This window comes from Anser anser (genome assembly GCF_964211835.1).
Source record: "Anser anser genome assembly, chromosome: 1".
Classification (NCBI taxonomy): domain Eukaryota; kingdom Metazoa; phylum Chordata; class Aves; order Anseriformes; family Anatidae; genus Anser; species Anser anser.
Window position 1 is genome coordinate 196921234 of NC_139720.1, and position 23776 is coordinate 196945009.

The 23776-nt window shown below is 40.5% G+C and overlaps 1 protein-coding gene and 1 long non-coding RNA gene across 9 annotated transcripts in view; one reads left to right on the forward strand and one right to left on the reverse strand.

The window, feature by feature from the left end:
* The window catches only part of PDGFD (platelet derived growth factor D), a 145479-nt gene that overhangs the window by 11158 nt on the left and 110545 nt on the right, over window positions 1–23776 (forward strand). The gene's annotated exons all lie outside the window — the stretch shown is intronic.
* The window catches only part of LOC310893103, a 37920-nt gene continuing 15400 nt past the window's right edge, over window positions 1257–23776 (reverse strand). For both annotated transcript variants that reach the window (XR_014578712.1, XR_014578713.1), the window contains one exon: window positions 1257–23641. This is a non-coding gene — a long non-coding RNA (uncharacterized lncRNA). The remainder of the gene's footprint in view (window positions 23642–23776) is intronic.

Below are 23776 nucleotides of genomic sequence, written 5' to 3' on the forward strand. Positions count from 1 at the left end.
CCAGGAAGTTTTTGAAGATCCCGAAGGAGAAGACCCCACAGCCTCTCTGGACAGCCTGTGCCAGGGCTCCGTCACCCGCCCAGCACAGAAGTGCTGCCTGGTGCTCAGAGGGAACCTCCTGGGTGCCTGTTTGTGCCCACTGCCTGCTGTCCTGGCACTGGGCACCACTGAGCAGAACCTGGCTCCATTCTCTTAGTACCCTGCATTCAAATCCCCCCTAATAATATTCTGTATTGGATTACCATGGCAAGGTTTTGATAGCAAGGGGCTGCAGGGGTGGCCTCTGTAAGCAGAGCCCAGGAGCTGCCCCAGGTCAGATCAGAGCCAGCTCCAGACGGCTCCAAAAGGGACCCACTGCTGGCCAGAGCCGAGCCATAAGTGATGCTGGTTGGGCCTCTGGGAGAGCAGATTGAAGGAAGGGGAAATCTGCTGTGCTACAGCAGCTGGGAGAGAGGGGTGAGAGCTGAGAGAGAAGCAGCCCTGCAGCCCCCAAGGTGAGTGCAGCAGGAGGGCAGGAGGTGCTCCAGGCACGCAGCACAAGTTCCCCTGCGGCCCGTGGAGAGGCCCCTGGTGGAGCAGGCTGTCCCCCTGCAGCCCACGGGTCCCACACGGAGCAGATCTCCACGCTGCAGCCCGTGGAGGAGCCCCCGGTGGAGCAGGTGGATGTGGCCTGGAGGAGGCTGCGGCCCATGGAGAGCCCCCGCAGGAGCAGGCCCCGGGCCGGAGCTGCAGCCCGTGGAGAGGAGCCCACGCAGGAGCAGGGGGTCTGGGGGGAGCTGCCGCCCGTGGGGGACCCGTGCTGGAGCAGTTTGCTCCTGGGGGATGGACCCCGTGGTACGGAGCCGTGTGGGAGCAGTTCTGGAAGAGCTGCAGCCTGTGGGCAGCCCCCCAGGCTCAGTTCGGGAAGGACGGCATCCCGCGGGAGGGACCCCACGGGGAGCAGGGGCAGAGAGGGACCGTGAGGGAGCGGCGGAGACGAAGCGTCAGGGACTGACCACAGCCCCCATTCCCCGTTCCCCTGCGCTGCTCAGGGGGAGGAGGTGGGAGAGGGTGGATGGGGGGAAGGTGTTTTTAGTTCACTTTTAGTTCTCACTGCTCTAGTCTGTTAGCAGTAGGCAATAAATTACATTGATCTTCTGGTGATGAGTCAGTTTCTCCCATGACTGTAAATTTGTGAGCCATCTCCCTGACTTTATCTTGACTCTTGAGCCCTTTTTCATCATATTTTCTCCCACTATTTCTTTGACGATGGGGAATGAGAGAATAGTTGTGGTGGAGTTTAGCTGCCTATCAGGGAGAAACCACCACAGATCGCCCCTGAGCCTCCTCTTTTCCAGGGTGAACAGTTTTTATTTTACTTTTATTTTGGCTAAAATGCAACCCTATACTTAAGAGAAGAACCAGCATGAACTCCATGGTATTATCACTATTTTCTTAGTTTGATGGTCTTGCCAGTTTAAAACTTGTTAAAACTGCAAGATAATATAGAAGACCTGAGCGTGTGAATCGCAGCTGTTCTGTACATTGACTCGGGCTGAACATCTTACCGATGAATCAGCATCTTGCATGGGTTTCCAGAAGGTGTGAGTGGGCCTGCTGAAAAAGCTGTGCAGAAGAAAACCGAGAAGCTCTCCCTAGGGACTGAGCTCAACTTTTATAAGAAAGATACATAGCTTTCTTATAAAGCCACAGCTGAGATATGCTGGGCTTGCTTCTAATGTTTACTAGTAAGGGGGCTCACCTGCAATGATTGCTCAATGATATCGCATGGAGTGCCCATTTTTTTTTCCTGTACATATGTGCCATTTCTGTTAAGAAGTTGGTAATTTTTTATTTTTCAGTGCTGACATCTGAAGCCCAGAAAAAGAGAATTTCCTCAATTCTGGAAAGTGAAGATTTCTATTACCTGTCCAATCACCAGATTTACGATATTGAAAACAAAGCACAGCCCTCACAAATCTTTAGCTGAATATTTGCCCTTATAATAATGCAAAGGAAAGCAACCAGAAAAAAGGGGAAAAACAAAACAAAACAACAACAAAAAACTTAGCAACAGAGACATTTTCATTTCAGTTCTTGCCAAGACAAAAAACAGTGCTAGAATGACAAGACAAGTACTGTTAATCTCAAACATTTTGAAAATGAAATTAAAAGTTACATTAGGTGAGAAGTACAATTGATTGCAGCCTTGTTAAAGAAGAAATGGGATAGTATGTTAAGGGTACTTTCTACCCATTATTGTACTACCTCATCGATGTCTTGCTGACGGACACGGAAGGGTATCCCCTTGTTCCAGACTGTGCTGGATGGCGTTCCTCCCGCCTCCTCCTCCCCTCTGCCCGAAGAACTGAACCACAGCTTAGCCCTGTGTCAGCAAACAGTCTAATACATCAACACATTTGACTTTCTGCAGTTCCTCCAAGGAGTACTGCAGCTTTTGTTACAAGAAACAGATGTACGTTTGGTCTCTGTATTCCTCACTGAATAGTGTGGGAGAGTCAGCCCACATGAGCCTCATGTGAGGCACATCGTTTGTGTCATTTCTTGTCCATGTGTATCATTTGCACCTCCCACGGGTGATTGACACTGGGTGTAGATCATCACCTGTCATCACCTTACTTCCAAGACCTAGAATAATGCAATTCTAACTATTGTGCTCAATTTGTACAAAAGTAATTTATTGTAATTGTGACTTTATTAACATAGTGTGATTTCAGCTGCTGTTCATCTTCCACTAATGACTAGTAAATAAAATGCTAATCTATGTTACAGCTTTTCTGTTGCAAAAGTTCAGGTATTCAGATAGCTTAATTAGCATCTGATTTGAGCATTACACTGAATCATTGCTGTAATCTGACAATTTTTAGACATCTTTGCTGAGAGGAATCTAACTGTGATGAAGCTGTTAATAGCATTGTAGTTTGAGGGAGGTCCATGCTTCCAATATTAACAGGTATTTCTAGATTCATCTGCTAAGGATTCGTATTTGACATATAGTAATGAAGAGAAGGAACAGAACTGGTTAAACCATGTATAAAACGATTATGGCTTTTTTTCCCTTGTGGTTGGCAGAGGAGAAAGGAATATTAGAGAAAACATGAGAAGCGGTGTCTTTATGTTTGCTTTTCTCTAACTCTGGTAGCTGGAGACCATTCTGTATGCAAAGAAACATATGATTGAGGAATCTTGAGAGAAAACAGTTTCTAGTATTGTGTCTTAAAAATCCATCAGGATCATTCAATCACCACTGAGGCAGCTGCTGATACCATCTAATTTTAAGCTTGTAAATTATGAGTTGTTCTTCTATGAGATGTATTACCCTCTGGTGGTGACTGCCTCTCCCTGGGATTATTCTGGCAACCTCCAAACTAAAACATAATGAATACACCTCGGACAGCCTCAGTTGTCCTCCCTTGGAGGAATTCTCTGCCACAAGCGTGGTTTGGCCTACCATCCATGTTGCCAGTGATAGGGGTGTTAAGTGGAGGACCTAGGGCTTCTTCAAAGAGATTTCTGGTGTCCCAGACTTTCAAGGATTTAGTTTTGGGATCTTACTGTATTTTGTCACCGTCTCCCCTGTCCTGTTTTTCTAAGAGAGAATGAATGGTGTTTCCTGGTCTGTATGTGTGTGTGTGCGTAGCAGTTAGTTTATCTACAGAAAAGCACTAAAATACCTTGCAGAATTACTTGGTTCTAGTGTAAATACTCTGTGTTTGCACAGAGCATTCTAAATATAATATACAGCTTGTATGCTGTAAGATTTGTGTTTCATTCCTTGAGCTCTTCCTGGATGAATAATTTCAGATTTTTTTTTTCTATTGGCTTCTGTTTTGAAAAGAAAAAATAAAGCTGTTATGGACTAAATGACATCATCAGCCAACGACAAGGTTCCTATGTCTCTATAGTTAGGATTTCTCTCAAATAAGTGTAAATCATCACATATTTATTTAGTTCCACTATCCACTCTTAATATGCATGGGAAATAAGCAGATGCTTATCTCTGGATACCTAACTCCAAATTCTGGTGCCCAAATGCTACTTTTGTTTATTTGTTTGTTTACAGGCCCTACATCTTTCTGTACAAACTCTGTGGAAGACTTTTTTATAGTTCTGATAGACACAGAAAAGCAGGTCACACTTCTCTGCTTCTAGAGTTTGGAGCTGTCTAGACATAAAACTTTTATACTGCAGTAGTAAATGTGTTGTTCTCAGCCATAATCATGTTTTATATTTCAATGAAAAGCTTTTTAAACCTGCGTTGTTTTGAAGAATTGATGTCATATGATCTTGATAAAATTAATAGCATTGTGAAGGTCGATTTACTTTTTGTATTGTTTACATCTATTACACTGAAAATGAATGCTGGTGGGGCTGCTATGCTCTGGAGACTATTCTGTACAAATTTTATAAAATCTGCAAATTTCTCTTTATGATTAGTTTTTGAGGGGGTTTTTCTTTAAATGTAGAGCTCAAATCATGTGATAAAAAACATTGTTAATCAAAAATGCCTGCTTTCTAGTTTGGGAAAGAAATGCATTTAAAATCTTGACAGCTTATTTGAAGAAGTGAGCAAACTGTAATACACTGAAAGTTATAATATGTGGTATTGGATTACTAAAAATTCTACTAGTTGAAATACTGCTGTTTCCTTAATTATGTATGGGGTTGAAAAACTATGCTTATCTTTTTGGGCTAGCTCAAGTTTTGCAGCCATATCACAGTAGGATGTACTTCATTAACTACCTGTATTTCCTATATTTACAGTGGATTGAATTCTGGTGTTAGTATTTTTTAAAAATCTGAGGCTTAAATTGCTGCTGAACAGAAATTTTGCTTTCGTTATTCTTGGTTTCAATTTCCCTGGAAAGTATAGAATGATTTTATTATTATTATTATTATTTATTATTATTTTTTTCTTGGTAAGTTCACTCAAAATGAAATAAGTTTGAGATTAAAAACAAAACAAAACAAAACAAAAAAGCAACAGAAAAGCTCATTTTCTCTTTCAGTCCATAAATAAAAACCAAGAATTACTGACTGTAAGATTTTTAAGTGTACGAAGTCAGCATTTCAGAGAAAAACACTCAAAATACAAATAGGGACATTACCTGCACAGATGCTTTCAAAAAGATGTCAATTTTCAATTCATTTTATTTTGGGGCCCATGAATCATTTTAGAAATATAGCCACTGTTGTGTGAATAGGAGTAGTGGGAGTTCGTTAATAGAGTAGATTTCTTTTATTTACTAAATCAGACTTGAATGCAAGACATGTTACGGTACTTTTTCTGACACTTTCAACACAATCAAGGTAATTTTATATAACTAAGAGCTATTTAAAATGCTGGGATTTGCACATTTTAATTGAATCCTGATTTCTATCCAAATGCAGTTTGATGCAAATCACAGTCAAAACAATCATTTTCGTTATTACAAATATGTTCTCTGACTTCTTAAAAATCATAAAATTCAGAATGCGCAACAAATATATGGTGAGGCAAAGTAGCTCTAAATATTATTAGACATAGCTCATCTTCTTAGGGAGCTGAAATAATTACCAGATCTTGTGCTAAGTTAAATTTAATTGCAGACATATTTCCTTAATGTCTGTATCTTTAAACGTTCTTTTAAAACAAGCAAGCCTAAAAAAGTAAAAAGGAAAACTCAGATTAAAATTAAAGATACAAAGCTAGGTCTCCTACGAGTAGCTTCAAATCCCAGCTGAAATCTGAGATGTGAATCAGTCCGTTTTTCCAACCCCACAGTAGACCAGAAAACATGTAGTGCAGTCAGTTTATCTCAGGTTCTGGCTGCAGGCCTTTACAAAAATATGTGTGTGTGTGTGTGCGTGTGCGTGTGTGTGTTGGCCTTGTGTTTAAGGGATTTTTACACATTTACATTTAGATTCATTCTGCCTTACTGTGTGCTTCAATGAGGCAGAAATATAACTGACAGAGAAAAAAGTTAACCTTACCAAACTTAGGTTGTCTGAAAAATTAGGCGTCTTGTTAAGCTTCCCTTGTAATTGAGGGGGTGAGAAAAGCTCATGCAGAGAGACATTCATCCCGTTGGGTTTAGATGTCCATCTTCAGGCAGGATGAATTACCTGCTGCATGCACGTTCTTTTATCACACAGTACAGAGCAAGTCTAGGCAACTAGGTCATAGCAAGCTCGGAGAAGAACCTGAAAATATGCCTGTCTTTATCACACTCCAAGAAATGTGAGATATTCTTGATCTCTTCAGACTGTTGCATCTTTAGGATAAGATTAAAGATTTCTTCAGAGTGATGAACAATAGCATTATACTGGTTATTTCTGATGAACAATTGATATCAATACATCACTCTGGGAGTGTGAGCTTCAAGGGGTACCTTCACTACCACTGCTTTTGTGATAAAATCTGGAGGGCTGGCACTGCTGTTGGAATAAGAGCAGGTTTAAGATTAGATTTTCCTTCCCTTTTTTCAAGATCACAGGCATTTATTAAATAGACTTAGAAAATACATATTTGCACAAGATCTCATGTTAGCAATTTTTTATGTGTACAGAGGCCCACTGAGATTAGTATTTATCGCCACTGCCAGCTGGGTTAGACCTCGTAATGGCATTAGGCTCTGACTCATGGAGGATGAATTTGTCAGGGGTTTCTGGCAGGAGGTGAAATCACCGCTTGCAAGGAAAGAGCTCTCAGTGATGCCTGGTTGAAGGTACAGCTGTGAAAGTCAAGCCAGAGATTGCTGCAGAGTTGTAAGTACTGGGGGGAATGTGCGTGGGGGGGGGGGGGAGGATGAATGCTGACTCCCAAACTGTCAAGATCATCATTAATCTTCCAGTTGCATCCCTATTAACATAACTTTCATTATGGTCTAGCTGTATGAACACACAAATGCAAACATGAATCTACACTTTTTTGAGCCCTTTACTTTCTAAATCTTTATGGTTGTTTTTATTTCATGCTGCTTAACTGAAGCCTCTTCCCCCTTTCCCTCTCTTCCCTCCTTCCCTCATCCTGACCAAACCCACTGGGAACAAAATACTGCCTCAGAGACCTGTGCCTGCTGATTTCTTCCCCGGACCTGCAACAACCCAGGTGCTAACAGCTCAGGGTTTCTTCACAGAATGAGGTACTAAAAGCATGCAGAGGAGGAGGTGGGCACAACCAGGCCCTCTTGTTGTGTTTTTTTTCAGATGCTTAAAAAACTTTCAAAAACACAATCTCTGGGCAGCAGTTGTTCTTGGCTTAATGCAAAAAGAAGAGAGACTTGTTAAGCACCCAAATAAAAACCCTGTTCACTATAGTCTTTGTTCATCATTTCCCAGGGGACATAGAAAATGAGAGGTTATGTAGCAGTTTAGGTAAAGGCATGGAGAGAAGTCATAACACAGGTAAAGCCCTCATGGTGGAGGTGGTGATGTAAGGTCAGAAAGACAAAAGACACTTCTGAGGATGTGCAGCTGTAGCACATGTGGTCATTGACTTCCACAGGTGTTCCAGCAGCTTGAACTGTGGAATGCGAGGCATTTGAGGGCTTTCTACCACTCATGTGCTATGAGATACCATTTCCCCTTCTTGACTGACAGCTCTAAAGGCAAGGAAAAAATGAGTAATTCCACACATATTTAGTATTTGTTTTAAAATGTATTTCCTTGTTTAAAATAAACCTAAGTGCAGATATAAAATGTCTAAATCTTATTGCGTTAAGGCTTAAACTTTATTTAATATATTGAGTTCAAATAAAATGTAATTCTCTGAAGAGCAGAAATAATGCAACCTGATCTCTTTGGGCTTTGTACCTCATTGGTAGGCTGTGCTGTGGAATGTGAGCTGTATTTGAAACTTTTCACAGTCTAAAAGCATATAGTAACCTTCTCCCTCTGATTTGCCTACTGACCAGTAAGGATAAAGCTCCTGCTGCTTCCATTTTCCTGGAGAGGCATTAATGTAGTCTCTCTTCTATTCTTTTTCCTGCCTGTCCTCAGAAAAGTAACAGAAATGTAATACCTTTGAGGCTTTTATCCTCAGTTTAGCCAACAGGTTCAGTAGTTATTAGGAAACCTCACAAACGGGAATATAGGCATAGAGCAAATTCACAACAGTGATGTTATTGAGTGTTTAAGTATTAAAAAAATAGATTTTGTGTAGGCCTAGACATCCATTTATGGAAGCACTACAACATGAAATCTGGTCTCAGCACTCATCCCACTAAAGTGCATGGTAAAGCTATCAGCAACTTCAATGGGAATAGAGAATTGAGAGCTTTCAGAAATCCCCATCCAGTAATGTTTTTATTTCTCGGAGAGTTATAAGTATTTCAGATAGCAGAATTTAAACCCACAAAGGAAGAAAGGAAGAGCCATAGGAAGAAGGGTATTCTTGAAAATTGTAGTAGTCAAGAGAAATCAATGAAAGGAGGAGTCCAGAGAGATTACGTGCCACCAAGAATGGAGATATGATGTGTATATCTAAACTTTGCCAGTAAAGGCAGTTAATGTGCAATCCCCATCTTAAGGTAGAACATACATTAACACCTATCATAGACTACAGGCAGTATGGGAGAAGGAGAGAGATAAATCACATTTTGGAAATCAGACTAAGATTTATATCTCTGTAGGGACACCATGAGACTCTAAGGTTTGTTCAGTGTTGTGCAACAGCTCTGAATCCAGAACAGTTGTGACCACAAACTTTTTATTTTTTGGACATCCAAATGCTGTTTTTGGTTCATGTGTAGCATATTTATAACAAAATAGAACATTGTGGATTGTCATGCTCCATTTCATCCTTTTCCAAGGAAAGATGCCAGCCAATTCTTATTTAGCCCTTGATGTTTTTTCATTCCAACTATTGGTGTTAGTAACATATTTACGAGGTTGGACTTTTGTCCCCACAGATACATGATAGTTTAAATTGTATAATTATAAATCAGTTGTCTCATCAAAGTTAGCTTGGAAAGCTTTAGGATCAGATATACCAAAAATCCAAATGTAAGGAAATACAGACATGTCCAATAGAAACTGTCTTGTTGCTTTGTCTTACACCTGTGAGACATTTTTTATTTGAATATACAAACTGTACCCAAAAAAAAAAAAGACATGAAAAAGCTAGCAAATAGAAACGCAGAAGCGAGATGATATATAAATAACACTGTACAAAAAAGCTGAGATGGATTTATTTTCTTTGGCCCTCTTTGGGAATAGATGATTGAACCCAATTTATCTGAAAAGCAGTGTTTCTGTGAAGGTGTTTTAAGGATTTATTTGCACAATATATTCACTCGTGCAAATTCCAATGATAGAAGGTCTTATTCAGAATATTTCTGAAGGGTGTTTGATCACATCTATTTTGAGACAAATGGTTTAATAAGTTTTGAGCAATGCTAAGACACTCCTGGATTTGACCATATGCCCTAGAAGATAATGACCTTGCTACTATTGTTTCCAATGTGCAGAACTTGTCCCTGAATGAAATTGAATAGAAACTATCATTAAACCAGCTGCATTTTTCTAAGGCCATGGATCCAAGTAGAATTAAAAAAAATAATAATAATAAAATAAAAATATTTTTTCTTTTGTTATGTAGTATTAAAAAAATCTCATACATTTTGTTGTTTTAAGCCATCCTCTGTGGCTTGGCACAAGTACTATCACAAAAAAGAATAGCAGACTGATTGGAACGACTGATTTGGTCTGTTCCAACAGTTCTTACCAGGACATATAAACCAACAGTCAGAAGAATTCCTTCTTGGCTCTTACTGAGTTTAGATTAAACAGCAAAGCAAAGGCAGATGTGTAGAATATGTAGGAGATAATGATTTGGACAAGCAGTGGCCATTTGTCCTCTGCTCTGATTATTATCTATCGATTCACTGAAAAGTAGTACTTTGATACAATCTAAGCTAAGGGGCTCAGCCTCAATCTTCTTCTGGTTTGAATACCAGTCCACTGTGGGGAAGGCTTCTTTAGAATAAAGGAACTGAAGATAATGATAGCACTTTGTTTCTTAAATTTAGTCTGCATCTTGAAAGCATGTAATAATAATAATAATAATTAAAAAAAAAAAAAACTCAGGTCCTCATTTCTCTTCTTGCATCTATGTATCGTTTCCCTTGATGTCTTCATTAGGTTCACAACTGTTAGATGGCTTTCTTGTCCTCCTTATTTAACTTGATCTTGAAAAATGCTGAGAACTGTGGCTTAGGAACAGCAGCAAATGTAAATGGGTGTTTAATGCTTTGAGCAGATCACTGTAGTCAGTGTTCTTAACATTTCTCAACTGTATGTTCTCTCTAAGCTGGCATCTACTTCCAAGGGTTTTGTTGCCTACTTGACTGGAGTCTTGTCAGCTTGATTGTCTTTCCCTCTCCTCGTTCATTCTTCAGCTAAATAATTGTCCTTATTCATAAACCTATCCATTTCTGACTTTCATTTCCCTGTGTGGCTCCTTTCTAGACTTCAGTTGGGGTAGGTAGTGCCTCATGCTACCCATAGTTGGTCTTTCACTTATCACACCTTTTTGTTGTATGCTGTATTCTCCTAAAGCAGCATTTTTCCTGAGGCCAGAATCCTTCTCTGTTAACATAGCTGTAGCCATCTTCCTGATAGGCAGTATTCCTAGCATAATTCACAGCTCTTAACTTTTCATACGAAACCCTCTTCTAAAATTCACAGATTTTATTTGCTGTAGAATATGTGCTGGTACGTCACCTCTGTTCTTTTCTTAGCTTTCACACTGCACTTGGAAGGGCTGCCTCAGTCCAAGTCCCCATCACAGGTCAAGCGAGCTGCATCTTAAAAATAGTATATTCTGTACTGCTTCTGGTCCTACTGGCGGTACTAAAGCTGCTTAGCAACCTTGTTATAATTCTGACCATGGTCTAGCTGTGCCAAGTTTATGTCTGTTTGCTCCCAGATAAACTCTGTCCTCTAGCTTGGGTGGTTTTCTCCCCTTGGAATTGACTTCTTGGTATATTTATAGGAAATGATCATCTTACATATTGACAAACTGACCCTTGTTAATAGGAAGATGTTCCTAGTCATTTTCTTTGTTTTCCAGTCCCTTCTGCAATGCAGAACTTGCACTCTTGTCTACAGTTTAGCATTATACTGCTGTGCCAGCAATGTTAGTGGTTGAAAACTAATAAGACAAATAAATTAGGTTTTGGATTTCTAAGCTATTAAAATGCTTTTCTGAGTGACACTAAGTTGTTTTGTGAGCAGTGGACCAACGAGGCTTGGTTTCGTAATGTTTTTAATCTTTATGGTGAAAACTAGTATGGATTCTCTGATGCCTGATGAGGGTGTTCCAGTTCTGCATCCTTTTTTGAGTGGTGTCATTAACAGAGTCTCTTCTTCTGGCTGCCTTCCTGTTTTTTCTTATCATGTAGAAATACAGTATCTTAAAACTTCTCCTGTCTCAGGTTGGTTCCAATTACCTAGAAGGCTAAAAATCCAGTAGTAGGAATTGACTAGCAAACATGTAGCCTTGGCACATTCACACAGGAACCAGCTTTAAAATTCCATTTGCCCATAAATGTGCTGACTCAATCAATATAAGATCCCTTCATATATTTAATGTTACTGTGGATCCTTCAAGCATATTGCAATTACTAAGTGATAGTTCACCAAGCAAAAGTCTCATATGCTTGAAAACATTAAGAAAGTTTTACTAAAAATAAGGAAATATGTACAAACAGTTTAAAAGACAGTTTCATGCTTGCATAAAGGAATAGACCTCTCTGTTCCTTGTTGTCTTTTGCACAAAGAGGAGATGTTAACATTCTTAAATATCAGGCATATACAACCCACTGAGGTGGTTAAATGTCAGAGCTGGAAAAGATGAGCTCTACAACTTTGAACCTCTTGGATTTTATGTCAGCTTAAGTGGAAGAAAGTGGGCAAGAACATTTACGCTAGCAGAATTCTCCATCACATTGTGTCCTTCCTTCCAGCACCCATTTTTGAACTTTTTATGAGCCTTATTTTAGGCCCTGAGTCAAGGCAACACTTAAGTACATACTTCCATCCCATCAACTTCGATAGTATTAAGCTCATGTTTACTTACTGACACAGAAAGAGATGTTTTTTTTTTTTTTCTTTTTGCAAACATTTACACAATATGAATATGATAAATGGCAACGTTAAATAAACTGCTTGGTTTGACTTGTTGATTTCTTACCTAAAAGAAGAATTGAGCTACATTCAGTTTAGCATAATACATGGATTTTTATTTTTTGTGAGCTTGAGGAGCTGATCCCAAAAGTTATATGAACCAGTTGCCTGTAGGTGAAAACCTGTTTCCAAGATACACTGTCAAATCTTCATACTTGCAAGATCACAGAGTGTACTACTGTGTGCTAGCAACTAGAGTTTAGAAGGCTCTCAGCAAAAATTTCATGTCACTGGACAGTGAAATGTGACCATTTCTTCAAATGTGCATTTCTTCAGAATAACTTAATGTGTTTGTTATTATTAAACCGTGTTCTTGTTTTCTATTGAGAAGTGTATTATGATCTAAGAATGAGTGTGGCTGCAATTAAAAATAAAAAGCATAACTACTTTTTTATCTTGGAAAGACTTTCAGGATTCTTCCTTTTACACTGAAGCCTATTTACATTCCATCTACATCATTATTTCCATTGTGGCTGCTGATGATTGTGTGCATGTTGAGTTGAAAGACTTGCTTCACTCTTAACTCAAAACAAAGGGTCCATTTTTGAGTCTTCAGGACCTTGCTCTTGCTTCAAGCTGCTGTAACTTGAGTGATTTCAGTAGAACTAGGATGCTAGAAAGGACTGGCCTGATGGATTAGGCTGGTAATGTTTACACTGGCAGTTCAAATAATGATATTGTGGTGGACTTACCGTATTGTTATAAACACAGGTTTATTTATCCCAGGGTAGTTATTCTGCAAGAGGAGTTCCTACAGAACACGAAAGCAAGTTTTAGAGCAGAAGAAACTACTAGTTTAGCATCCTCCATTAAACAGACTATAGTATTTCACCAAATGAGTACTTCACTGCAGTGAGATATTTCTAAGTTTATTTTTTTTTCATTACTTAAGAACGCTATTTTAAGACTTTAAATTGCTAGAATCCACTGTTAAGTTATTCCACTGCTTCAGAGTTTAATTTGATTTCATATTTTCAGTCTGAATTTGTCTAGACTTGCCTTTGAACTGTAACAGCTTGTTGTGCCATAAATATAAATATTTGTGGTAATGGCAGTGAGAACAGAAGATGAGTACTGGCTAAGAAATATGTGAATTTGCTCTTGTGCGAAAGACAACTCCCAGCTTTTTAAGGCAATAAGACAAACTTCTTTATGTTGGTTTTATACAGTTTTGTCACCTATGTGACTGACCGGAACTCAGGTTTTTCAAGATAACTTTGCACTAAATTAGTAAACTTTAAAACATGATGTAACATGAAATCAAATGCAGAATGTGCAGTATATCCTAGGATGATTTCCAGACTCAGAGCAGTTTATGATCTACCAGTGAGAAGCATGATCATAACACAGCTGCTTTGCCAGAAGTGCATACTTTGCTTTATATCTTGGACCCTCCAAGTGAATGTTGTCATTACATGCAAAGTTTCTCTCCTCTCACTCTGCTGGGTCTGATAATACTGAATGAGCTCTTCTCCAGCTAGTAAAGAGGGACCTATTTCTCCCACCTTCCACCTGGTGAGATCTGTTGTGTTCCCTCCAACTTCTGCTTGCCTCTGCCTTTCTTACTGCTGAAGACAATCTTGCATAAAACTTGAGAAGTGTGGAACTTGGAACTCATGCCTGTCAGTCTCCAGAAACCCCTAAACAATTGTAAGACAGCAGCAGATATGTTTAAGCCACGGGCTCTGGAAGATGTGATTTTATGTGGAAAGCCTGGTGTGTTTTCTGTTTGTTTGTTTGCTTGTTTATTTTGGTTGTTTGGTTGGTTGGTTTGTTTTATATATATATTATATATAATATATATATTTTGTCCTACCGTGCAGAGAGCTCTGCAAGTTTGGTTTGGGGTGTATCTGCATACATCTTTCTCTCCAGTGTGGTCATCCTTCAGATTTGGTGTGGCTTCCTGAGTCATGTTTAGCCCCATGTTGAACCACTTTGTGAGCTGTTAACTCTTAATTAACAGAAGCTTGGGGTTGTGGTAGAGTATAGGATGTTGTTCTGGAAAAAAAAAAAAAAAGCTCATTGTGAACTTAACTGGAGATTGTATTAGGGTATTAATGTTTTAGGTGTTTTAAAGAAATCAAAGATCAAAATATTACTCCAGAAAGCTTAAGACTCCTGTAGATTCTGGAAAAAGTGAATTGTAATCTGTTATTTATTTATTATTAAAAAAAAAAAAAAGGAGTAGATTGTGGAGGTGGCAAGCTTTCTGCTGGGAGAATATTTCCAGCATTGCCTAACATGCTAGTGACATAAGGAAACTTCAGCAGAGAAGTCTCTGTGTACAATGTTAAGTATTATACTAGAAAATGCTAACATATGTTGTCAATTAGTGATTACAGGGAAAATGCTGATGAAACCATGAGCCAGAAAGGATGAAAAATAGAAAGTGATATCATCTTGTTTACGGGGAGTTTCAGGGGAACGCAGACTTGCAGAGGGTTCAAAGGTGCATGCTCAGATATTCCCTGAAACCGCTTTACAGCTACTTCTTTGCCCTCGCTGCAGAACATCCCACTGAAGTGGAACAGAGTTGGTGGCATCTTCAGATTCATCCCATTTTGTGATTGTAAAGCTGGTCATCCCTCCATAGACAATGAGCAATGACTGGCTCATCCTGAGATGGCTTTCCCCACCTAAGAATGATCTTAAGGAAAGGTGTTATTAATCCCCTCTGCTCTCCTCGGTTTTCAGATGGTCCAACCATCTGTGTGTACCTTGATGATAAATACTTGTCCTGATTTACCATCACTGGGATCATTTCCTTCAGAAAAAGAGTTAGCATCACAGTAAAATGGTAAACAAAGAGTGTTCTGCTGCCGCATGCCCGTGTAATATTTAGTCATCCAGTGGCTGTCCTCTGTAGAATGGTATGGGAAAGCAGCATATTTGACCCTAGATCTCACTCTAAAAATCAGATTGTATAGTATAACAGGGTAATTTTCGGTTAGGGGATTTCCTCGATCTATAGCCTGTCTTCTTTCTTCCTTTCTGTATTTTATTTCCCCTGCTCCTGGGGGAAAAGAAGTTTGTTTACATTACTTTTTCTGCTTTGTTTCTGTCTGCTTGTAAATTGGTATGCTAGATCATACATTCCTCTGAAGAGCTTGTAGCATGTGGTAAAAGTTTCACAACTCTGTGCAAAAATGACTGAGATGGAGGAGAGCATGGAAAAGCTAAAAGCCAATTTTTTGATTGGAAGCCAAAGCTGAGATGCCAATTTCTTTCTTTGTGTCTTGTTGCTAGAGAGAAGTTTATATGCTAATAAATGACATAAAAGTCTGTGAAAGGACAGAGAGTAGAGGATGCGTGAGAAATGAAAAAGAAATGGGAATCCAAAATATTTACTGAGAACTCACCTCTTCCCAAAAAGCAAATTTGCCTTTCCTTGTAATTTAGCAGAAGTGAGTCCAGTGCCTTACCAGTGCACAGCACAGGTCAGAGAAAACAATGTGTAAAAGTAAAAAGAAAAAGTGGGTTAATGTGGTGATAGCACAGATTGGAAAGGGAATGAAGGAACTCACGTAGGTGTGCTCATGAGTGAACTCACTTTTTTTCTTTTCCTTTAAACGTTTTAGCTTATGGTTGAACAATCTGGCAACTTTCTGAAATAGATGACAAATTTTGTATGGCAGTAGGCAAGAATATGAGAGGGTGATTGTAAAATATTTTTTTTCTCACTGAATTAGTTGCACTTCTTACCCAAGGTTAGATGACTGGAGCACCTGTCATATGAGGACAGGCTAAAAGAGCTGGGCCTGTTTAGACTGGAAAAGAGAAGACTGAGGGAAGACCTCATCTGATGGGAGAGTGTCGAGAGGATGGAGCTGGTCTTTCAGATGTGCCAAGCGACAGGAAGAGAGGCAACAGGCATGAACTGAAGCCCAGAAGGTTCTGGCTCAATATGAGGGGGCAATTCTTTACTGTGAGGGTGACAGAGCACTGGGACAGGTTGCCCAGAGAGGTTCTGAAGCCTCCTTCTCTGGAGATATTCAAAACCCTCCTGGATGCCACCATGCACAATGTGCTCAAGGGGGGTTGGCAGGGGGTTGGACTAGACGAAATTCAGAGGTCCCTTCCAACCCTGCCCATTCTGTGATTCTGTGATTCTAAGTTAAAGCAAAAGTGAATCTGTCTCAAACAACTACTATTATTCCTTCTTTGTGTTATACCCTAATATTAAACATTCTGCATATGTCATATGTAATACAGAAAAGATTTTAGAACTATTTTGAGAGAGTCTGAAGAAGTCTGGTGTAATTTTTTATGCCTTCCTACTTATAAAAACAAAAGCAGTAAGCTGAATGAGTAATGGGGAGGACACAAAATGCCATAACCACTTTTCAATAATCCATTAATGTCATTTCATTAATCAGATGCATCAGCTGAGATATGTTTGCTGGCTCGTTCTCTTGCATTTTAATGTTGTCATGTAGGTACTGAAATACAAGATAGGAGTGAAGCAATGGATAAACCAAATGTCAACTAATCAGAGGGCTGTATGGTCACCAACTGCATGAGATCAACAAGAGCAAGAACCAGATTCTGCACCTGGGAAGGGGTAACCCTGGACATATGTGCAGACTGGGGGAATGAGAGGCTAGAAAGCTGCCCGCAGAAAGGGATCTGGGGGGGTTTTATTGACAGCAAGTTGAACATGAGTCAGCAATGTGCCCTGGCAGCCAAAAGGACCAACCTGGGGTGCATCAGGCACAGCGCTGCTAGCTGGACAAGGGAAGGGATTGTCCCACTCTGCTCTGCGCTGGTGGGGCCTCACCTCAAGTACTGTGTGCAGTTTTGGGCACCACAATAAAAGGACTTAAAACTGTGAGAGAGTGTCCAGTGGAGGGCTACAAAGATGACAAAGAGTCTAGAGGGGAAGATGTATGTATGAGGAGTGGCTGAGGTCCCTTGGTTTGTTCAGCCCAGAGCAGAGCAGGCTGAGGGGAGGCCTCATGGCGGCCTGCAGCTCCCTCACGAGGGGAGCGGAGGGGCAGGCGCTGAGCTCTGCTCTCTGGGGACAGCGACAGGACCCGAGGGAACGGCATGGAGCTGGGACAGGGGAGGGTCAGGCTGGGGGTTAGGGAAAGGTTCTTCACTGAAAGGGTGGTCGGGCACTGGGACAGGCTCCCCAGCGAAGTGGTCACGGCACCGAGCCTGCTGGATTTCAACAAGCATTTGGACAACACTCTCAGACATACAGTCTGATTTTTGTGTGGTCCTGTGTGGAGCCAGAAGTTGAACTCAATAGTCCTTGTGGGTTCCTTCCAACTCAGCATATTCTATGACTTTATGATTCAACATGACCCTCTCTCTCTTTTTTTTTTTTGTTACAAATTTATACAAAAGCAGATCTTATAAATTCTATGGATGTCTTGGGAAAAAAAAAAAAAAGAAAAAAAGAACAAGTTCTATTTTCTGTATTCTTATGCAGTATAAATAGATTGGACTAAATTATAAATAATAGTAAATATATTCATGACCCTTTTCATTGATAAACCAGGAAACAATGTAGTAATAACTAAGCAAATAAACTGAAATGCTTCTTGAGAGCCTGTGATGAAAATTAAGAATAACTTCAGCTCTGCATCTTCAGCAACTGGAACTTTTTCTCACATAACAGCATCACGCTGTTATGTTTTTGTCCTCCTTCCATGTGGCCTTCCATTTAGACATGTCTGTTTTAGCCGCTGGACTATTACCACTTTCTAGATAGTGATGACAATAGCAAGTGGCAACATTCAACAGAAGGTCCCTGAGGTTCGGAGGCAATGAGCTGGGGAGGGAGAAACAACCCCTGCTATAGCTTGGGTCCCATTCCACACTATAGCAAGGCAGTACTGGGTGTGCATAGTGGAGCTCCTTTGCATGTGGTTGCATGGCATATGTAAGATAGACCTATCTGTTGGCAGATTGAGATGCCAGCTACAGTCAGCATGGCTGAGAGTTTTCCTGCTAGATGGAGAATTTGCCCCTACACTGTATTTCCCTGAAGTCTAATATTTTTGTATTAGGAAATTCACTGAAGGCAGGTTTGGTTTAAAATATTCAGGTTCACTAAATGGCTTCTGCAGCATCACTTGTTCTGTGAGTAATGTACCTGCCTTTTGACATCATTCAGTGACACTGCAGCCATTCAATTCTCTTTTTTTTCCATTTGCATAAAAGAGGGGAGAGTTTCAGTGCCTCAGGGATGAATGTGAACGTTTCTCTGTCTTATCCTTATCGATTTCCTGTTATAACTTGTAGCATAATAGTGATAATAGCTGGAGCGCACTATTTTTCTCAGCAATAAAGCATGTGATAAACTACTGGTCCTTTTGTGTCTTAATTTGCCCTGTTGGCAGCCACATTAAGGCTTTTTACATAGCCTAGTGATAGTTTTATTACTTGATTCAATTAAAACAGCAGACTAGCTGAATGAAGGATAGAGGTGCAAATGTAGTTCACATCTGACGCACAGAAAATCTAGTGTCCCGAGCTGTACATTGATTCTTACACACACAGCATCAGCTTTGGGTCCGTGTGGAATAGTGCTTGGTCATTCCAGCCCTTGTGACTGTAAAGAAAACCCCAATTCAGACATACATAGCTTCAGGTGACTTACCCCATCTAGAGAGTCCAATTTTCCTTGATGCAAGGACTTCATTCACCTATACCTAATGTAATTTTGGACTAGCTTGATCATCATGCCACTTGCAGGAGCATAAAGCTCAGGACAGGCAGGGTAGTTTGCCCAAACAACTTTGGTAGCTAGTGCATCCTAAGCTTTACGCTGCTGCACCTGTACTATTACAGCAGAGTAGCTGTTTTCAAAAAAATGCAATGGTTTCCATGAGCTGCCATTGCTGCAGACTGTAGTATAATCATGGTCATGTCCTTCAGCCTCAGAGATGAGATCCATCTGGTAGATACTGCATATGTAATATCTCATCTCTGAGAGTTTGTGACACCTGGCTTTTATCCATGTAAACTTAATATCATGTCTTTGAAGCTTGTACAATGTAAAAGCTGAGTAGAATTGGCTATATCATCTGTTATTCCATCTCGCCCTCAAGGCTGTACTGCTTTAATATGTTATATTAATAGAGATACTTAAAAAAAAAAAAAAAAGTCAGGTTGCTATGATAGAGGTTGTAACAGCTACATCTTTGCACAGATTCCTAAAGAAATAGGGTTTGGAAGAAACAATTTTCTTCTGGGTTTGTTAAGGGAGACCAATTGGTTATATCCAGTGTATTCCTTGTTTAAAACATACATAGCAACATATATAACATTAGCTAATTAGTTATCTCACAGTGCTTGCAAGGTGGTGACTGCAGAAAGAGAACTGAGGTCAAATGCCTTGTCCAGGATCATAAAGGGAGTCAGTGCTTGATCCAAGTAGTTCCTGGCTTTCACGTGCAGTCTCCTGCATACACACAAGTTATTTTCAGTTGTGCATAGATTGCAGTAACACAAGGGTCGGACCAAAGGATATAAAAATCAGAACAAATCTAGAGACATTTTCTCTGCTACACTCTTCCAACTTTCAGTAATCAATACTATAGAGACTTGCTGAGCCATAGTTTGCATCCAAAACATATTTTATAACTTGTGATGAATCCATCCTCTGCAAATATCTACTACTTTTCTGAAGTCATTTGAACTTTTAGCCCATTCCATATCCTATAATCGTGTGCTCTACAAGGTAATTACATGCTGTATAAAAACTATTTCATTTTGCTCTCTTTAAGCATGCCTCTGGTATTGCACAGTATCTTATTTTCTGCACTGGAACAGGACTTCTATTCTTGTCCCTGTGCAGAGGACGGCAGAGAGCGAGGCTCGGGTGTTTGGCTGTGCACATGCATGTGGTTACCATCCTTATGTCTCGTGAGCCAAGCAGCACACAACTGGAGCGACTGGCCTCAATACTGGAGACTTCCTGGCTATAGGAAAGTAAAGTAATACAATCCTTCTGATTTTAATGTCAACCCAACCATTTCTTGGCCTGCTTTCCTTCGGCAGAAAAAGCTATGAGTGGCACTTTTCCTGACTTTCTGGAAAGAGACTGTACTCACTGAAGTGTCTGACCTTCCCCACTACCTCCGTGTTATAAACACACTGTACCCTTTTCAGCCTAGGAATGGAAAAGCATTTCATCCTAGAAGCATGAGGCAGTTATTTCAGTTAGTTTTAATTAAATGCCTTAAACATTCTTACTCTGCTAATTAAAAAAGAGAAAATTAAAGTCACATATAAACAATCTTTAATACAAAACCAATTGTATTTTTTATGGTGGATAGCAATAGTACACAAGGCGAGGATTAATATCCGTTGAGATCTGAATGGCTTCTATTGTTTCTTTTTAATACCAGATTACTTTGTGTGTGTATCTGGTTTTGTGTTTTAATGCTAGACCGGTTGCTTTCCTTTAGCCTCTGTGAGAGAAAGGCTCGGGGAGGAGGCCGAGTCCTTTGGTTAAGCCCAGCTGTGACTTCGGTGCACTCCACAGCGCGATCCTTGTGTGGTGATGGATCCTTGGAGCAGGGAAGGGAACCTGCAAGTGCAGCAGCATTGTCTATGCAGGACAGTTTCTCCCCAGTCCTCCCAACATTGCTCTGGGTTGTTCTGAGGTCTTTTCCTTACTTCTTATTCATTCTCTAGGCAGATTTCCCTTTTGTTCGAGGGTCACATTTTTCCTGATCCCTCTTGATTGTTTGCTGGGGGGCCTTCCCCCATACCTTCCCACAGTAGCCATACACAATAGAAGGTCTGTGCAGCTCAGCTAATGTTGTTTATTTTTTTTTTTCAATAAAAGAGTTCCCTTTTCCCTTCTCCTTACAGAAATAGGAGGGGAGGTGACAGGTGCTTCATCTCTTCACCATGCCAGGCAGCTAGCCAGCCATTCTGTGTGTCACCTTTTGAAAGGACCTAATAGTGGAGGGAAAAATGTCATCTTGAGGCCTTTCAAATCTTTTTGGACTATGACTAGCAGACAAGAATCTCAAATAAATTCTATCTGGCATAAAAAAAGTCCTTCCACTTTTACTAGAAAATAAGAAGGAAAAAAAATAAAATAAAACATGCCATACTTGGAACATATTCTACACTAAGAAGCTGCATACCTGTTGTATTTTATATGTGATAGGTCAAAATGCTAATAGAAAGTTTAGCACTGTCTAATAAATCCTATGGCTTTTTAGAGTAATTCCTCTTGAACTCCTAACTTTTCTATAAATCTTGAACATAGGACACCTGTTCTGGAGGGCTGCTGTTACCGCCTGGCTTACTTTCTAGTGTTTATATCCTGCTTCACTAACTTTCCACAGTGGTATCTCATTGCATCTCTCTCAGTGACTTTTTCCCCACCCCACAGATTAAATCCTGCCTTAAGATGATGATCCTTACTGAAAATAATACATGATCTTATCCCAGGATGGAGCTTGGCCTCAGGAGACATGATTTTGTCAAGCTCCCAGTCAGGAGGAGCCGCTGAGGCATTCAGCAGGGACGGCTCCACACCCACGAACACCAGCGGTACAGGCCCTGGAATGTTGTTTGTGTCTGCAAAACTCTTTGTGCTTAAGATACACAGGGCCACCCTGGAAGAAGCAGACAAGATAAGCAGGACAGCTGATTCCTGCCTTGCTTGGGGAAGCCAAGATGCTTCAGCAGCTCCTGTTTCCCCACTGAGGAGATCACGAGAGTGGTGAGCAATGCCTTGCCCAGTCCCCTGCACCACTGGACACTGGGCACCCTGAGGTGCCCAATTTCGGGGTTGTGACTGTCTGCAGGGAGACAGGGAGATGTGGCCACGGAGGCTGGGTGTGGTGGACACCTGTTGCCGCTCCACCTTAGAAGCTGTGGTGGATGGGTGCTCAGGGAGCAGTGGTATGCTTGGCCTCCTCCACTCTGCCATCAGTCAGGAACAAGCAGAGTCTCACTGTAGTCTTATGCTGCGAAGTAAAGCCTTTTGCCTTTTTTTTTTTTTTTTTTCATGAAACAGTGAAGCACTGAAGTTTTTTAAGCAGATAAGGCCCTGAATAATTTCCATTTTAAAGCACACGAGCTTTACTTGAGCTTTTGTGTCTCACCGCCAGTGGCAGTATCTCTTGCTGCTGTTGCTTTCCCTGCAGTACTGAGGGGGTGGGGATTTTCTTGAGCAGGCCAGTCAAGTAGGGTAGACCCGCTGCCTGTCACAACTGTATTCTTTTTTCTTGTGACTGAAGAGTTTTCAACGTGACCAAACTTCATGTATGTCTTGAAGTTTTTATGAAGTGGCATCTTTGAAGAAAATTGCTTTGAGTGTCTCCAGACTATGAGTTGCTGCAGATAGTACCGGCCCTGTACTCCAGTGAGGTAGCGTGCCAATCCCTCCTTTCCAGCACAACGTGCAGAGAAACGTTGGAGTAGAGAGTGAAATGTGACCCTATTTGAGGATATACACCCCGGAGGCTGCTAGCTACATTGCCGCATTCAAAGCTTCCCCAGTGATAGCACTTTATCTCTCTTGTGCAGTAATACAGCAGAAATAAAAAATGACTGCATAACTGAGTGTCAGGTGAAATTTTTTCTTTTTCTTTTTTTTTTTTTTTTCCTTTCTTCTGGATACAAATTAAGCAGCATGAATTTGTCTTCTCAGACCAATAAAGGACCTTGATATTTTAAATTTACTGCTTGAAGAGTTTTAACAGAAAGCAAATATAGCAGTAGCCTGATCTCTAGAAGAGGAATCCTTCACAGTGACTTTGCTCATTTTCTTTTTTACCTAGGTGGGTTTATTTTTTCTTAGTCATAGCAATCATCCACAGACTTGATTCTGCTTCTAAGAGAACATTGAAGCAGTCCTGAATGCCTCCTCCTGCCTCCTCTTTTCTGTTGATTTTAATGCTAACTTTTCAGTCAATTTCATTTAAGTACATGACATTTTCTGTAGTCAAAAGGGCTGTCCAAACCTGAACTCATTCACTTTTCCTGAATGGCTGCAAGGGAGGTAGGGAAACATTGTTCCCATCACTTTAGACTGGAAAGTCAAGGTAAAAAGTCTCCTGGCTAAAATGCAGGTCGTAGAAAACCAATGACTTTTTTAAGAGTTTAAGTCAGCAAAACAGGGCTTTGACATCAGAATTACTACATTCATGTCTTGAGCTCAAGATTTAAACAGGTGACAATTGTCTCACACTTCACAATTGCTAAATGTGCTCCTTGTGTGTGTGCAGTGCAGTGCTGTGTCCCCTGACTCTTTCCAGACTCCTTAGGTCAAATGCAGCTTGATCTGTGGTCTCTGCACCACGTCTCTCTGCTCGAGGACAGAGGAGTGATGCTTCAGGGTCGCACTGCTGCTGCCCTCTCTTCCTTACAGGGCACCATCCACAGCAGCAGCTTTGATCTGTGAGAAAAGACTTCCCCTACCACTAGCTGTCCAGTGTTGCAGTTAGCATCTCTTGGGTGATCCAGAAACTCCATGTTTGCTCAGATTCTGGATCTATGCATTTTCATAAAATAAAATAAACAAACAAACAAGAATAATACAACTCTCCCTGGTTAATAATTATTTCCCATTCATTCAAGTCCTAACTTGCATGGGGACAAAATATCAGATTAACTGAAAAATGTTCAA